This window comes from Tachyglossus aculeatus, chromosome 3 (genome assembly GCF_015852505.1).
Source record: "Tachyglossus aculeatus isolate mTacAcu1 chromosome 3, mTacAcu1.pri, whole genome shotgun sequence".
Classification (NCBI taxonomy): Eukaryota; Metazoa; Chordata; class Mammalia; order Monotremata; family Tachyglossidae; genus Tachyglossus; species Tachyglossus aculeatus.
The window spans coordinates 32,939,332-32,954,593 of NC_052068.1; the positions used below are offsets into that span (position 1 = coordinate 32,939,332).

The 15,262-nt window shown below is 43.8% G+C and overlaps 1 non-coding gene across 1 annotated transcript; it reads right to left on the reverse strand.

Annotated features, from left to right (window-relative positions):
* Positions 1 to 389: 389 nt before the first annotated feature.
* Positions 390 to 527, reverse strand: LOC119926255. Its single transcript, XR_005450143.1, has one exon. It is a non-coding gene; the product is annotated as a small nucleolar RNA SNORA7 (small nucleolar RNA).
* Between the last annotated feature and the right edge of the window lie 14,735 nt (positions 528 to 15,262).

Genomic DNA, 15,262 nt, shown 5'->3' on the forward strand with positions numbered 1-15,262 from the left:
CACCTGTATATATGTATATATGTTTGTACATATTTATTACTCTATTTATTTATTTTACTTGTACATATCTATTCTATTTATTTTATTTTGTTAGTATGTTTGGTTTTGTTCTCTGTCTCCCCCTTTTAGACTGTGAGCCCACTGTTGGGTAGGGACTGTCTCTATATGTTGCCAATTTGTACTTCCCAAGCGCTTAGTTCAGTGCTCTGCACATAGTAAGTGCTCAATAAATACGATTGATTGATTGATTGATTGATTGATTGATTATCCATGGAGTTTTCTTGGTAAAAATAAGGAAGTGGTTTACCACTGCCTCTTGTGCAGTAAACTTTGAGTCTCCTCCCTCGACTGTCTCCCGTGCCACTGCTGCCCAGCATGGTTGAGTTTTGACTTTTAGCAGATTGCCTTCCACTCACTAGCCACTGTCCAAGCAAAGAATGCAATGGGTATGTCTCTGCTTGGCTCTCCCTCCCATAGTCGAGACTGGTAGAGGACTGGAAACTCTCCAGGTGCGACCCTGAGAGGAGAACATAAGTGCTGTGGGGCAACTCAGTACTCCTCCCTCCTAAATCTCCTCTGACCCTGAGGCACCTAATGTTTTACCTGACCAGAGAGAGCATCGGGCTCACCTGATAGACCCCGAAGGAAGTCTAGAAGCCATGGAAGATGTCTGAGAGTACCCGGGGCAGGTAAATGCAGAGAATAAATGAATGAAGCAGAGTCAGTGTGAGGGGTTTGGCCACCCCACTCAAATCACTCAGTAGAGCTTCCAGGATTGGAGTAGGCCCCCTTTCAAAGGCTGGCGGAAGTAGTGGAGGAGACACATTGAGGAGCAGATCTGCTTTCTGGGACCATTCATTCATTCATTCAATCGTATTTATTGAGTGCTTACTGTGTGCAGAGCACTGTACTAAGCGCTTGGGAAGTACAAGTTGGCAACATATAGGGACGGTCCCTACACAACAGCGGGCTCAGAGTCTAAAAGGGAGACGATACTTCCATCTCTCAAAGCTTCCTCCTCAGATTGTGTGTGGCTGATACTTCTAGAGATCCCATAGATGGACTTTCCCCCAGTCGATAGCTCCCCAAATTGGCAGGCCCAGAGAAACTCCCCCAGCTCCATTCTGAGGGCTCTGAAAGCAAAAACAGCCCAAACCGGGGCCAGGAGATCTGAGCTATTGCCATCACACTCTCCTCTGGATCACAATCTCCTCTGGACTGGCCCAACCCTCCCTCACTCAAGTTCTGTAATGAGCTCGGGGCTCCATAACTTATCCAAAAGATGAGGAGGAGGAGAAAAAGGAGTGAACCCCAGGAGAAGCATCGGCAGCACTGGGGTCTCTGCTCCCAGCATGCTTCGTGCAACGTGGGCCACCCACAGGGACTTAAGCCACTTCTGATTGCAGCCAGAACTGCCCCAGAGGTGTCCGCACAACTCCTCTGGGTACTTACTACCCCACTACTGTGGCTCCCAGGGACCCTTGGCATCTTTCTCTACCGACTCACCACACTACCTCTCTGGGATCCCTCAGCAGCTCTCCCCCACGTTCCCAAGGAACTCCCATTCTGATCCTCCTCAGACTCCCCTGCAGAACAGAAAACAGCAGCTTCAGCTTAGAGCTGCCTCCACTAAACATTGGGAAGGCTGTGGTGGTTGCTCCTGTAGCGGTCACTGTGGCCACCATTGTGACTGAGGACTCTGCACCACAAGATGACTGAAAACCTCCTCCTCTAGCCACAAAACCCTACTGAGCTTTGTTCCTGTCTCCATCTTCTCCTAGTGATCTTTTTCATCTCTCCTTATATGCCTGCCTCCAGTCCCCTCTCCTCCTTTTATATTTTGAGATTGTGATCCCCCTGAGGGACAGGAATCATGTCAAACACCAGCCTGTCTTCTTTCCCAGAGCTTAGTATAGTACTCTGCAAACAGTAAGCATTTAATTGAGCACTTACCGTGCGCAGAGCACTGGACTAAGCGCATGGGAAGTGCAAATCAGCACCATAAGGAGACGGTCCCTACTCAAAAGCGGGCTCACTGTCTGGAAGGGGGAGACAGACAACGAAACAGAACAAGTAGCTAGGTGTCAATCTACACCTGTATATAGGTATATACATATATTTGTATGTATTTATTACTTTATTTATTTATTTTATTTGTACATATTTATTCTATTTATTCTATTTTGTTAATACGTTTTGTTTTGTTCTCTGCCTCCCGCTTCCAGACTGTGAGCCCACTGTTGGGTAGGGACCATCTCTATATGTTGCCAACTTGTACTTCCCAAGCGCTTAGTACAGTGCTCTGCACACAGTAAGCGCTCAGTAAATATGAATGAATGAATGAATGAATGAATACTACTGCTGCCCCCACTACTACTATTACTAATACTACTAAAAGCAGAACCAATGAGGCAAGTAGTACTTTTTTCCCTGAAAGGGAAGAGAAGGCTGAGTAATTCCTGAATTTACTCACTACAGATAGGGAACATGTCTACCAACTCTGTCCCATGGTACTTTCCCAAGTGCTTAGTACAGTGCTCTGCACACTTTAACCACTCCAAAAATACCATTAATTGATTTCTCGATTGATTTACTTAGTTCAGTCTTAGCACGGGGTATTGTGATCCCCAGATAGGTGACACATGTGTTCTTAAGGGATTCAGAGGTCTGACTTTGGCTGTTCCAAAGACCTGTTGGGTGGGAGACGAGAGCAGCACTTCAGGTGAACAAGCTTCCTCCATTTCCCCCCGCCCCAAAACCCATGTTCTCTTCTTTGATGAGAGGTGGGGACCCTTCATTGAAAGTTGAACAATGAACCTCCGGGAAGGGCTACAAAATAGCTCGACTAGACACACCTTGGTATTTCAGATTCATTTCCCTGTCTCTTCTCTCTGAATTTGAATGACTCAATCCCAAGAATGAGCAGGAAAGATCCCCTATCTCTAGTTCAGTCATTCATTCATTCAATTGTATTTACTGAGCGCTTACAGTGTGCAGAGCACTGTACTAAGCGCGTGGGAAGTACAAGTTCTAGTGTAAATTAAGTGAGAAAGAATGAAGGAGGAACGAGACCCTGGGGATTCTCCAACCTTGCGGCACTGGACTAGTGGTGAAATACACAGGAAGTGACATCACTGCTTTTTTAAATAATGATGGTATTTGTTAAGTGCTTACTATGTGCAAAGCACTGTTCTAAGCACTGGGGGGATACAAGGTGATCAGGTTGTCCCACATGGGGCTCACAGTCTTAATCCCCATTTTACAGATGAGGTAACTGAGGCCCAGAGAAGTTAAGTGACTGGCCCAAAGTCACACAGCTGACAATTGGCAGAACCGGGATTTGAACCTGTGACCTCTGACTCTAAAGCCCGGGCTCTTTTTGTGGCTTGGCTCTAGCTGGGGTACCTTGGTAGTGGGAAAATTCTCACGAGAACCTCTCAATGAACTAATGATTCACGCACCTTCCATCCGTGGCAGACTGAATTAGATCAGTGGTGTAACTGGGTTTTCACGCATGATGGAAAGGCTCTGGTTGGGGTCATAGGAGGGTCTCCCCATCCTATTCCTAGTCTTTGGGGCCAACATAGGTTTTTTTTAATGGTATCTGTTAAGCGCTTACTATGTTCCAGGCACCATACTAAGCACTCGGGTAGATCTAAGCTAATCAGGTTGGACACAGTCCATGTCCCACACGGGGCTCACAGTCTTCATCCCCATTTTGCTGATAAGGTAACTGAGGCATAGAGAAGTTGAGTGACTTGCCCAAGGTCAGCCTGGAGACAAGAGGTAGAGCTGGGATTAGAATCCAGGTCCTTCTGACTCTACTAGACCAAGCTGCTTCCTTGATGAACTCCGAATTTTTCCCCATGCTTAGCCCACTGGGGTTCTCTTCTGTTCAGTACCTCATGCAAATTTTGGATTTAAAATTCCAGAGTTATTTTACTCTGAATCCAACCATGGTGAAGCTGTGTGGGCAGAATGAGTAGAGTTAAGGTGTTTATTCCGGGCTGACATATGCATGCCGTTTGGAAATCTGACTGAAGACGGCATTAATTGTGAAGAACTCTTCCTGCCACCTGTCAGGCGGTTTGACTAGCTGTTTTCCATTTCTTTTTCAGGCATAATCACACTGATAAAGGGTTGAAGTGGGAAGATTATTTTTATTGTTATTATTTTGACGCCCTCTTTTTGGGAAACATGTTTGGGGAGAAAATGATTTGAGTGAAGCTAATGCATTTGAAGTATACTGAATCATCGACTCCTCTCCTTATAGGTCCCCATGCTTCAGAACATACTGTCTTCAACGCCCTGCCTAGACAGTGATCCCAACTGGGATGCTACGGTTGAGTAGGAGAGGACCCAGGGAGCAGAGGATAGAGTGTAGAGAAAATAAAGACTATACAGAGGCAGGCAAAAACACAGAGAGCACATAAAAACAAATTTTGTAGCATTCATACTGGCTGCTGAAGTTATTGCGTTAGCGGGAAGCAAAAAGCAAAAATAAAGCCAGACAGTTAAAATATTAACCACGGCTGTGCAACAAGAGAAAGTATTTTGGGGTGCATAGGGTGCAGATTACTCTTTCATGGAGGCATCCGTAGGTGAATATCAATTGATCAGTAATATTCTTTCATGGAGGCATCCGTAGGTGAATATCAATTGATCAGTCATATTTATTGGTACTGTGTACCAAGCACCTGGGAGAGTATAGCAGAGTTAATAATAACATTAATGATAATTATGGTATTTGTTAAGCACTTTCTATGTGCCGAGCACTATTCTAAGTGCAGGGGTAGGTACGAGGTAATCAGGTTGCCCCATGTGGAGCTCACAGTTTTAATCCCCATTTTACAGAAGAGGTAACTGAGGCACAGAGATGTTAGGCAGCTTGCCCAAGGTCACAAAGCAGACAAGTGGCAGAGCCAGGATTAGAACCCATGTCCTCTGATTTCCAAGCCCGTACTCCTTCCACAAAGCCACGCTACTTCTCCAATAATGATGATGGCATTTGTTAAGCACTTACTATGTACCAGGCACTGTACTAAGCACTGGGATGGATATAAACTGGGTTGGACACAGTCTCTGTCCCATGTGGGGCTCACAGTCTCAATCCACATTTTGCAGATGAGGGAACTGAGGCTCAGAGAAGTGAAGTGACTTGCCCAAGGTCACACAGCAGACAAGTGGCAGAGCCTGGATTAGAACCCATGACTTTCTGACTCCCAAGCCCATATTGTAATCACTACACAGTGCTGTTCCGTGCCCACAAGGAATTTACTATCTAGTGGGTGAAGACAAGCACTACAGTAAATGATGGTATTTACTGAATACCTACTGCGTGGTAAGCACTTTGCTTGGGAGAGTACAGCGCTTAGAACAGTGCTTTGCACATAGTAAGCGCTTAACAAATACCATCATTGTTATTATTATTACAACAGAGTTGGTGGACATGAAACCTGCCCTCAAGGAGCTTACAGAGTAGCATGATTCCAAGCTTCCTCCATGGGGAGGTCGTGTGGCCTAGTGGATACAGCAGAGGTCTTGGAGTTAGAAGGACCTGGGTTCTAATCCAGGCTTCACTACTTGTCTGCTCTATATCTTTGGGCAAGTCACTTCACTTCTCTGTGGCCTCATCTGTAAAATGGAGATTCAGTACCTGTTCTCCCTATGACCTGTTCTCCAGCACTTATAACAGTGCTTTGCACACAGTAAGTGCTTAACAAATACTATTATTATTATTATTGTAACTTATACTGAGCCCCATGTGGGACATGGACTGTGTCCAACCTGATTAAGCATGGCTCAGTGGAAAGAGCCCGGGCTTTGGAGTCAGAGGCCATGGGTTCAAATCCTGGCTCCGCCAACTGCCAGCTGTGTGACTTTGGGCAAGTCACTTAACTTCTCTGTGCCTCAGTTCCCTCATCTGTAAAATGGGGATTAAAACTGTGAGCCTCCCATAGGACAACCTGATCACCTTGTAACCTCCCCAGCGCTTAGAACAGTGCTTTGCACATAGTAAGTGCTTAACAAATACCATCATTGTTATTATTATTATCATTATTAGCTTGTATCTACCCCCAGCACTTAGTACTGTACCTGGCACATAGTAAGTGCTTAACAAATACCATAAAGGGAAAAAAAAAGCATAGGGCGGGGAGTCAGAAGACCTGGGTTCTAGTCCCAGTTCCACCATTTGCCTGCTGAGTGACTTCGGGCAAGTCACTTCACTTTTCTGTGCCTCAGTTACCTCATCTGTAAAATGGAGATTCAATACCTGTTCTCCCTATAACCTATTCTCCAGCACTTAGAACAGTGCTTTGCACATAGTAAGTGCTTAACAAATACCATCATTGTTATTATTATTATTATTAGCTTGTATCTACCCCCAGCACTTAGTACAGTGCCTGGCACATAGTAAGTGCTTAACAAATACCATAAAGGGAAAAAAAAAGCATAGGGCTGGGAGTCAGAAGACCTGGGTTCTATTCCCAGTCCCACCATTTGTCTGCTGAGTGACTTTGGGCAAGTCACTTCACTTTTCTGTGCCTCAGTTACCTCATCTGTAAAATGGAGATTCAATACCTGTTCTCCCTATAACCTATTCTCCAGCACTTAGAACAGTGCTTTGCACATAGTAAGTGCTTAACAAATACCATCATTGTTATTATTATTATTATTAGCTTGTATCTACCCCCAGCACTTAGTACAGTGCCTGGCACATAGTAAGTGCTTAACAAATACCATAAAGGGAAAAAAAAAGCATAGGGCTGGGAGTCAGAAGACCTGGGTTCTATTCCCAGTCCCACCATTTGTCTGCTGAGTGACTTTGGGCAAGTCACTTCACTTTTCTGTGCCTCAGTTACCTCATCTGTAAAATGGAGATTCAATACCTGTTCTCCCTATAACCTATTCTCCAGCACTTAGAACAGTGCTTTGCACATAGTAAGTGCTTAACAAATACCATCATTGTTATTATTATTATTATTAGCTTGTATCTACCCCCAGCACTTAGTACAGTGCCTGGCACATAGTAAGTGCTTAACAAATACCATAAAGGGAAAAAAAAAGCATAGGGCTGGGAGTCAGAAGACCTGGGTTCTATTCCCAGTCCCACCATTTGTCTGCTGAGTGACTTTGGGCAAGTCACTTCACTTTTCTGTGCCTCAGTTACCTCATCTGTAAAATGGAGATTCAATACCTGTTCTCCCTATAACCTATTCTCCAGCACTTAGAACAGTGCTTTGCACATAGTAAGTGCTTAACAAATACCATCATTGTTATTATTATTATTATTAGCTTGTATCTACCCCCAGCACTTAGTACAGTGCCTGGCACATAGTAAGTGCTTAACAAATACCATAAAGGGAAAAAAAAAGCATAGGGCTGGGAGTCAGAAGACCTGGGTTCTATTCCCAGTCCCACCATTTGTCTGCTGAGTGACTTTGGGCAAGTCACTTCACTTTTCTGTGCCTCAGTTACCTCATCTGTAAAATGGAGATTCAATACCTGTTCTCCCTATAACCTATTCTCCAGCACTTAGAACAGTGCTTTGCACATAGTAAGTGCTTAACAAATACCATCATTGTTATTATTATTATTATTAGCTTGTATCTACCCCCAGCACTTAGTACAGTGCCTGGCACATAGTAAGTGCTTAACAAATACCATAAAGGGAAAAAAAAAGCATAGGGCTGGGAGTCAGAAGACCTGGGTTCTATTCCCAGTCCCACCATTTGTCTGCTGAGTGACTTTGGGCAAGTCACTTCACTTTTCTGTGCCTCAGTTACCTCATCTGTAAAATGGAGATTCAATACCTGTTCTCCCTATAACCTATTCTCCAGCACTTAGAACAGTGCTTTGCACATAGTAAGCGCTTAACAAATGCTATTATTATTATTATTGTAACTTATACTGAGCCCCATGTGGGACATGGACTGCGTCCAACCTGATTAGCTTGTATCTACCCCCAGCACTTAGTACAGTGCCTGGCACATAGTAAGCACGTAACAAATACCATAAAGGGAAAAAAAAAAAGCATAGGGCTGGGAGTCAGAAGACCTGGGTTCTATTCCCAGTTCCACCATTTGCCTGCTGTGTGACTTTGGGTAAGTCACTTCACTTCTCTAGCCCTCAGTTTCCTCATCTGTAAAATGAGGATTCAATAATAATGATGGTATTTGTTAAACACACAGCAGACAAGCGGCAGAGCCGGGATGCGAACCTATGATCTTCTGATTCCCAGGTCCGTGGTCTATCAACTACGCCATGTTGCTTCTGTTCTCCCTCTGACTGAGACTGTTAGCCCCGTTTGTGAAAGGGCCCGTCCGACCCGAAGCTCTTGTATCTACCCCATTGCTTAGTACAGTGCTCGGCACATAGTAAGAGCTTACCAAATACCAAGGTTATTACAATTATTCTTATTTTTGCTTCACCCTCCCCAGCAGTGAAGGATCCTTGTAAGCCCCTGCTCCCTAGCCCACTCCTTTTCCTCTCCATCTCCATGCCCCCTTCCCATCCAACCCACCGCTCCAGCCCAGTCCCTGGCTGCTTGTTGCAGAGACGCTCAGTAGGATGTCTCTTGACCTGTCACCATTGCAAGGACTTCAATGGGAACTGGGCTCTTCCCACTTTCCGGTGCCTTTATGAGGTACATCTTCTGTGCCTTATTGAAGGCACATCTCCAAATAATAATAATAACTGTTAATCGTCAACTATGTGCCAACCACTGTACTAAGCACTGAGGTAAATACAAGATAATTAGGCTGGACACAGTCCCTGTTACACGCTGGACTCACAGTCTTAATCCCCATTTTATAGATGATGGAACTGAGGCACTGAGAAGTGAGCCCATGGTTGGGTAGGGACCGTCTCTATATGTTGCCAACTTGTACTTCCCAAGCGCTTAGTACAGTGCTCTGCACACAGTAAGCGCTCAATAAATACAATTGAATGAATGAATGAATGAAAGTGAAGTTATGTGCCAAAGGTCACACAGCAGACAAGTGGTGGAGCTGGGATTAGAACCCATGTCATCCACCTCCTTGCCTGCCATGCTGCTGATCTCTCACCTACATCCTACCTCTCCCTTCATCCTTTCAATCATTTCATTCAATCGTATTTATTGAGCGCTTACTGTGTGCAGAGCACTGTACTAAGCGCTTGGGAAGTACAAGTTGGCAACATCTAGAGACGGTCCTTACCCAACAGCGGGCTCACAGTCTAGAAGTCCTCCCTCCCATCCCCACAGCAGATATGTATACCTCTATAATTTATTTACTTATACTAATATCTGTCTACCTCTCTAGACTGTGAGCTCACTGCGGGCAGGTGATGTGTCTGTTGTTGAATGGTACTCTCCCAAGCGCTTAGTACAGTGCTCCTCTCATGGTAAGTGCTTAATAAATATGATTGATTGGTTGTAGGTCTGATTACGGGGCTGGATGAGGGGGCGGAAATCTGTGAGTGTAGGGACCTCTGTCCAAATCTCCCTTATCCTCAGTTATAATTCATCTAGTGCTAAAACGGAAATCATGGTACGGCCTTACCCAATCTCGTCCAGGTTTTCCCTGCCAATGTCATGAGCCATTCACAACACCCTCTCTCCAAAAACCACAACGTAGCAGATGTTGGCTGGGACCTGAACATTGACTTGTCCTTAAAGATGCCTCTGCCCTTCAGGTTCCTAGGTGACAATAATTGAGGGTGCGACTTCATTTATGAACACAGGTGTGGCTGAAGAGATCGATGACCACCCAGCAGCCTTATACGCAACGCATTTGTGGATGACTGAAAAGCTCACCCTCTGTTGGGCTGTTGTGTCTCCTCTTTGCCTGGAGCCGCTTTCGCTTCTGCCTCTTGGAATGGCTCCGGTTCTGGCATCCTTCCTGATGGGCTCACAGCAGGCCGGCCTGTTCCTCTTGTCTCCCACGGGTGCTCAGCATTGTGGCGTTGTTATGCTGGAAATTGTGATTCTTTAAAATGACTTCCTGCCTGGCTTCTTATAGTTCCCTTTTTTCAGCTCAACATTCACCAACTGCTTGGATGCCCTGTCGCCAGTCATTCCCTGTTCTTTCCTCACCCTGCAAAGCAATGAGCTGGTTTCAGTAGTACATTTCTTGAGTTTCAGAATCTCCTGGTTTGTGATTCTCACATGCCATGTGAAGTGAGCCCATTGTGGGCAGAGACTGTGTCTGTTTATTGTTGTATTGAACTCTCCCAAGCACTTAGTACAGTGCTTTGAGCTCAGTAAGCACACAACTGAATGAACGAATGAAAGAATGAAGTTAAGTATGGCCTAGTTCCTTGAAGGCTGAGATCATGTCTACCAACTCTATCATATTGTACACTCCCAAGTGCTCAGTGCAGTGTTCTGCACACAGTAAGTGCTCGATATATGCCATTGACTGATTAATCATTTAATCAACCAATCATATTTATTGAGAACTTACTGTGTGCAGAGCACTGTACTAAGCACTTGGGACACAACAATATACCAGAGTTGGTAGACACATTCCCTTCCCACAAGCATACAGTTTAGAGAGACAGACATAAATATAAATAAGTACATTATCGATATGCTCATTAGTGCCATGGGGCTGAGGATGGGATGAATACAGGAAAGCAGCGTGGCCCAGTGGAAAGAGCCCTGGCTTGGGAATCAAAGGTCATGGGTTCTAATCCCAGCTCCACCACTTGTCAGCTGTGTAACTCTGGGCAAGTCACTTAACTTCTCTGGCCTCAGTTACCTCATCTGTAAAACGGGGATTAAGATTGTAAGCCCCACATGGGACAACCTGATTACCTTGTGTCCTCCCCAGCGCTTAAAACAGTACTTTGCACATAGTAGGCACTTAACAAATGCCAAAGTTGTTAATATTATATCCAAATGCAATAGTGATGCAGAAGGGAGTGGGAGAAGAGGAAATGAGAGTTTAGTCAAGGAAGGTCTCCTGGAAGAGATGTGCCTTCAAAAAGGATTTGAAGGTGGGGAAAGTAATTGTCTGTCAGATATTAAGGGAGGGGAGTGGGAAGGGGTATTCCAGGCTAGAGGCAGGATGTGGGAGAGGGGCTTAGGGGTGAGATAGATAAAATCGAGTTACATTGAGTAGGTTGGCATTGGAGTAGTGAAGTGTGTGGGCTGGGCTGTAAGGGGGCAAGGTGATTGAGTCCTTTAAAGCCTATGGTAAGGAATCTCTGATATATAGATGGATGCGCAACCACTGAAGGTTATTGAGGAGAAGGGTGATTTGGACTGAACAGGTTTTTAGAAAAATGATCCAGGCAGCAGAGTGAAGTATGGACTGGAGAGGGGAAAGACGATAGGCAGAGATCGGCAAGGAGGCTGATGCAGTGGGCAAGGCGGGATATAGGGTAAGTGTTTGGATTAATGTGGTGGCAGTTCGGATGCAAAGGAAAGGGCGAATTTTAGCGATGTTGTGAAGGTTAAACTGACAGGATTTAGTGACGGATTGAATATATGGCTGAATGAGAGAGATGAGTTGAGGATAATGCCAAGGTTATGGGCTTGTGAGACAGGAAGGAAGGTGGTGCCGTCTATAGCGATGGGGAGGACAGGATTTGGGTGGGAAGATGAGGAATTCTGTTTCGATCGGTTGAATGATTATTAGGGGTGATAATTAAATTATGCAAGAAAGTAAGTATGGCATCTGTGAATGGTCTTATTTCATAGGAAAATAGGAAGTTGTCAGGGCTGTAAACCTGTAGTCTGGTATGAAGTTGGATACCATCGCAGCACCAACTAAATATTATGATGTCCTTATTTTGACTTTCTGCTTTTTTGCCAGCTATGCATTGAATGGTTCGTGTACTGCCTAAGTAGCAGAGCTTTGTAAAAACAGTCAACTCTATATTACAGCAAAAAGCATTGGTTTGTGTAGGTGGCAGGTTTGTGCTTACTCTCGGCTCCCTCAAATTAATTATCAGTACCTCTTCCTTTGCTGATTCTGCAAAACGATTAATATTCATTTGCACATTTTCTTGGATTTGTACTTCCAGAGCACAGTTGTAAGCAAATAGTTGTTCTTGAACAATAGATTCAAGAACTCCCGCTGATTTACATAGTCTGTGAAAGTGTAAATTTCTTGAGGACAGGACACAAGAGAAGCAGCATGGCCTAGTGGGTAGAGCATCGGCTACGGAGTCAGAAGGACCTGGGTTCTAATCCAGGTTCTACCACTTGTCTGCCATGTGACCTTGGGCAAGTCACTTCATTTCTCTGAACCTTAGTTACCTCATCTGTAAAATGAGGATTAAGATTGTGAAGGACAGGGACAGGGACTGTGTCCAACCTGATTTGCTTGTATTCACCCCCGTGCTTAGTACAGGGCCTGGCACATAGCAAGTGCTTAACAAATGCCTCGTTATCATTATAATTATTATTATTGTTCATTATTCTGTATTTCCCAAGAGCCTAACACAGTGAATTGCCCCAACGGGGCAAAGAATGGTGCTATTCTGCTACTACCACTGCTACTGTTACTACTATCATTATTGCTCCTACAAATACTACTATTGTTGAGTTGGAAGAATTTCTGGGAGAACCAGAGCAAATTTTTAAACTAATCTCTACCCTGAAATTAAATTCATTGAACGCCATAATCATAATTCATAATGAGATTAAATTTCATTAAATTCATTGAATGCCACCTGAATTTCAACCTCATATGTTAAGTACATATATGACTTTTAAATAAGGGTAGACCTGATTATATATTATGAATGATTTATTTACATACATGTTCTGTCTCCCCCCGACTGTAAGATCATTGTGGGCAAGGAATGTGTCTGCCAACTCTGTTGTATTGAAGTCTCCAAGAGATTGATGATGCACGCAATAATTGCTCATTAAATGCAGATTCATTCATTCAAACATATTTATTGAGCACTTACTGTGTGCAAAGCATCATACTGTAGATGATGATGATGATGATAATGATGATATAACCCTGCTTTATTCCACTGGGGTTAGAAATGATAAGGCAAGGTATTTTCAAGTCTGATATCACTAGCTGCCTCATTTCCCTCATCTGTAAAATGGGGATTGAGAATGTGAGCCTCAAGTGAGACAGCTTTGTGTTCAACCACATTAGCTTATCTACCTCAGCACTTAGTGCAGTGCCTGACGCATAAAAGCTTAACGAATACCACAATTATTAATATTATTATAAGAGTTGGCAATTTGATCATTCATAACCTGTCATGGCCACCTGTCTGAAAGGCCAAGTCTGCTGATTCTACAAGGCATAAGGCCATTTTGATGTCTCAGTTCACTGGATTTAAACCCAGGAAAAAAGATGTAAAGCTCCCAGGGCCCAGAGTGATTCCACAAGGAAAATGGCATTATTTTCTTTGGGACTAATGCCTTAGAGAAGCAAAGCGGTCTCTTGGAAAGAGAACAGGCCTGAAGGTCAAAGGACCTGGACTCTAATCACAGCTTTGTCACTTCCTTTCTGTGTGGGCTTGGGCAAGTCCCTTGACTCATTTATGCCTCAATCTCCTCAGCTGTAAAATGTCCTCCCTTAGGCTGAGTCACATGTGGGACAAGGACTGTGTCTGATCTAACTGAATTAATGCCCAGCACATAACACACACCACAATTATTATTCCGCACTGCAGCAACCTATCGTTGGAGAACAAAACTCCAGCATGCGTGTGACTTTTCCTGACATGTCAAATGATAGATAAATGAGAGGAAAATGGCAAAGTTGTTACCTTTGATTGTGATGAGCTCCACAATACTGGCTGGGGTCTGCTCTAAGTGGAAGATGATGAATGGTGTTTTGAGAAAGGAAAATAAAAGCACCTAATTCCAAAATCATTTAACAACTTCTTAGTTTCAACTGGCTGTGGGTTTTTTTTCCATTCCTTCTTTGAAAATGATGTTTCATGAGGTTCACTGCTAACAGCACAGTCTTCCACCTATTTAGCTGACTTTTCGTTTAACAGCACAGCGACACTTGTCCCTGATTGAGTTTGTCCGAAGTGCTGAGGAAAAGATCCCCACAGCCCAGCAATCAGCCCCCATTTTTTCCTCACATCTTTCCTCGTGGCTGCTGCTCACTGCTCTTGCTCAAGACCAGAGGAAAGCAGTCCTGGCAGTGCAGTATTTCTTGATAGGCTATTAAAATAATAATAATAATAATAATGCTATTTGTTAAGCGCTTACAACGTGTCAGATACAAGATGTATCTGGGGTAGATACAAGATCATCAGGTCTCACAGTCTAAGTAAGGAGGGAGAACAGAATCACCTTTTCACAGGTGAGGGAACTGAGGCACAGAGAAGTTAAGTGACTAGTCCAAGTTCACACAGCCGGTATGTGGAAGAGCTGGGATCAGAACCCTGGTCCTCTAACTCTTTGGCCTATGCTGTTTCCACTAGGCCATGCTGCTTCCCATGTCCTCTAATCAATCAATTAGCGGTATTCATTGAGTACTTACTATGTGCTGCGCACTGTACTAACTGCTTGGGAGCGTACAATACAACAAAAACAGCAGACATGTTCCCCTGTTTATAATGAGCTTACAGTTTAGAGAACAGAAAGACCCCTATGGGGTCAGTGGGGTCTAATCCAGTCAACTGGCATTCTTAATAAGTGTTTCTGAGGTGTACTTGTGTAATGGCTAAATGGAAATTCTTCCTGTGTGACTTCTGGCCGTGCATAAACCTCTAAGGCTCAGTTCCTTCCTTTGTAAAATGGAGAGAATAATAACATCCCCTGCTTCCTATCTCCCAATCAATCAATAAATCAATAATATATACTGAGCACTTACTCTGTGTGGAGCACTACTATATGTGCTTCAGAGCGTACAGTAGAGTTAATAGAGCTGATCTCTGCCTACAATCTAGCAGTGATGCTAAATTTTATGAAAGGTTTTAGCACAATTAAGAACATCATAGAAAGCTCTCAGATTTCTACATGTATATCTTGTACATGTGAGTGTGTGTATGTATTTCACATATATAGAAAGCTACAAACACATATACACATGTAGATTTCTATATATCCTTCATGGATTTAGTTTTTCCCTTAACTTTTTTCTGAGCTTGGCAATTCAAGTAATACAACCCCTTGAGTGTCAAATTAACATTTTGTTCCCCAATTCAGGATTGAGCAACTGAGATCAAGAGCCAGTACTAAAGTCGCCTATGATCACACTACCCAGAGAGTGACTGAGGAAAACCTAGATTCCCCATGAGGTTCTTACTATTCTCACTAATAAAATCCAGCATAATTTAGGTT